We start from the raw sequence: 3,574 nt of genomic DNA, 5'->3' as shown, positions 1-3,574 counted from the left end.
CATATCAAGCGCCAGGCAGTACAGCCATAGGTCGCCCGTATATAGACTCTATATACAGTGATGAGGTGGAATGGAAGGCAATATTTAGCAATCATTCCGAGAAAAATCTAGCCGAGTTTGAGATTATGTTAAATTTTGTTTACTTACAAAGGCAAACATTCCTGTTAAAACTAAAAGATTTTTTCCAATGTTTACTTGAAAACATTTTTTTAAATATCAGCTAGTAGCCAAGCGGTGTAGGAAATGAACCTGACGAAATAGAGCAATTACTCAGAATATCCGATATACTGAATACACATTATTGTAGAAGATTAAGAGTGCTTTCCTTAGTCAGAATTGTCGCCAAACTAGACAGTTTGCAAACGGAATCCATCAATTTTTAAGGTCCGATTGTAAGCAATCCAACGAATTTCTTAAAAATGGTGCATACCATTGAAAGTGTGCCATTTTGGAGAATTTGACAAACCATCGCTTTCAAAAGCTGGATTGTACTAACAAAATGACCCACCTGGCGGCTCAGTGACCCGGTTTAGTTCTTACAAAATGACGGTGCCCTGCGTTTATTGTGCAACATTAAGAATTCCATGAATTTTTCGATCCTTTCTCAGCATTACACTGAAAGCAGTGGCTGTATATTGTAGGCAATGACCCTGTACTATATCAAGCTGTCCTGTGTCAAGTGAGACCTTAGCAGATTTATTTTTCGTGCATGTAGTGTTTAAAGCATTTCCATTACCGTCCGTACTACCAAGAAACTAGACTGTCCCATAAATGACTGAGGTATTGCTACTGTGAATCAAAATTCTAACTACAGTGCAACTCCACCTTGCGACCAATCCTTTAATAAGACCACCTCTTTTCGGCCTGAACAAAATTCATGCAATCATTTTCTTATCTAAAGACTTCTGTTAATGCAAGTAAACTGGTTCGACCCCGTGTTCCATCGTAATTACATGTAAACATTTTCTTTTAGTTGGCCATAACTTGACATCACTTGCTAGAGAGTGACACAGACTTTTGACGGATTCACTAATGCTAAAATAACAACTTTTGGCTATAGCATCACAATCGCATGAAACTGTAAATTATTAAGATTAAGGCTGTCTATCATTTACCGGAAAAATTCTGGAAATCTATTTCCGTTTTTATGAACGAGTTCCATTTACCCCAAGAACCTGCCATTTCAGTTGAGACCATATTTGGGATGGCCGTAAAGGCCATTGGTGTGGAACTAGCGTGGAAGATGTGACATGTGAATGGGACACAGATTTCCACTTAATCACAGCATCCCGCCAACAGAGAAAACGCACTGATTACATTTTCCGGTGGAAGGAGCCAAGAATACTGAACTGTGCTCCATTTTCTTGCTGAACTTTTTTGTGATGTTTAGGTGTGATCTCGATGAATGCCACGTTTCTGGAGTTTACAGCGTTTTTTGATTTTTCTCTTCGATGTTTCAAACAATCTAAAAATGCTTCCGATAGGTTTGCTGTTGGAGGCCACGTCAATGTTTCAGAAATTTTTAAAGATTTTTTTAGGTTGTTAAAAAGAAAAAAGAAAAAAAAAGGGAATAAACTGAAAAAGTTTATATTATAAGGTGATTAAAAATTTTAATGTGTTAACGATTAATAGATAACTGAACACCAAAACAGTCCGCTGATAGCCTGGTGTGTGCTCGTGCGTGGTGTCCAACTGTCTGGTAGTGTGTCTCTAAATCACATCCTGCACCCTTAAATGGTAAGACCTAAAACCTCTGGCGCGGTGTAACGAAGCAGGCGAGACACGGTCACTAAGAAAATCTGCTTCACGTTGCGTTTTCCTATCCAGATGTATAAATGGATACCGATTACATGCTGTGTGGAAGCCAGCAATGGACTAGCACACATCCACGGGGAAGTAGTAATATCTCTTTGGCTCTTCAGGGAGCAAAACAAGTAAGACAGTGTAGGTGTCCTGTGGCCTTTTTATCATATCAACCTCTTTAATCAGCTGCACTTCCATCAGAGCGACCTTCGATTGAATGATAACATGCTATAATAAGCTATTGCCGAAAGATAAAACACACGAGAGGCGTCGGGTGTCTGATTATTGGATGAAGCGGGAATGACGAACGTTTGCTGCCATTTATAGGCATAACTTATGATTAACTAGAGATTCAGCTCTTATTGTTGTTTTTGTTTTGTATGCACACCCAGTTTAGAGATACTCTCGCGTGCAGCATAAGTGAAAGTTAATCACAAATTACAAAACTTCCGTTCACTTGAAAGTGCTTAGAAACTAGCGTTAAACAACCAATTCTTTGCTGCTTGATGTTTTGCATTTACCTGGCTGCGTGGGTCGTCAGTTTGGTAAGATAAATGACTCACCTCATCTGCAGATTGATAAATATTGATAAACTCAGTTTACTTATTGTCATTGAATTAAATATTGTCACTCTGGTGAAAGGCTCGAGAGAAATGAAGCCTTTTTAGAACAAGTTAATACACCGTACCAGTGATGCATTGGCCAAATTCAAGGTCGTATTATTTGCTTTTTCCAGATTAATCAACATTCAATTTGTCTTGAATCTCATAATGATAATGGCAAGCAAACAGTCAAGAGAATTGTCAAAATACTACTATTACTAATAATATCTGGTTTAATTTACCACTATTATCATATTGGCTTCTTGTCATAAATAGCTTCTAAACAGTATTCAGGGCCACCCATCAGCTTATTTCAGTAGAAGGCCTTAATCACCTCAGAAATTCGGATTAAATTTTAGGTTTTAAAGGGTTTTTTTGGCAAAATAATAGCTCACAGTTTCGTAACACTGTAAAACTAACCCCTTATGTTTTCGGTGGGGAAAAAGAAAGTATCTTAAAAACGCGTATATTAAGGTCAGCTGGAATTTTCGGTAAGCCGACAACAGTTCGTAAATTTAATGAATAAAAGTCCGTTTCCCAAAACTTTCTGCGGTGGAAATTTTCAGCTAATGGATTCGAACAAGTATTCCTTTAAAGTCCACCAAAAATCTGGGAACACAGGAGAGAACATTTTGAGTGTTTTGCGTTAACGTTCTCATTGAATGTCCCTGAGTATTCTAGAATAAATTAACTTCAATGTATTCCAAAATGGACGGAAAAGATTGAAACTGAAAACTAAAATAAGAAATGTGGCGATCGTTAAAATTGTATATCGTTCAGTTTGTTGTTCATTTTCCTTTGTACGGAGCGCTAAACAAGAAATGTGACGACGCTTCCTGTAGACAGCATCTTAGTTTATGGCATAGAGACAGCCATTACAACATTTGATACCAGTCCGGCGTCCAAACAGTTACGGGAACAATATGTGTGGTTTCAATGTTCCTTTCAGTAATCTAGTTCGCCTGTAATTAGCTTGAGACAAGAAAGGATATAAAGTCTCCATACAAGAGAAAAATAAACCTCCGTGAACTTTCCCACAGCAGAATCATGAAGACAGCTTATTCATTGAACCTAAATCCATCTTGTCTCGCTCTATCACTCGGCATCATGTTTTTCTAATTTTCCCGATACGCAAGAGGAGCCAAAAAAAAAAAAAAAAAATTCGTTGG

This window comes from Pavona decussata, unplaced genomic scaffold (assembly GCF_977016875.1).
Source record: "Pavona decussata unplaced genomic scaffold, jaPavDecu1.1 SCAFFOLD_14, whole genome shotgun sequence".
NCBI lineage: Eukaryota > Metazoa > Cnidaria > Anthozoa > Scleractinia > Agariciidae > Pavona > Pavona decussata.
This window is presented reverse-complemented; position numbering follows the sequence as displayed.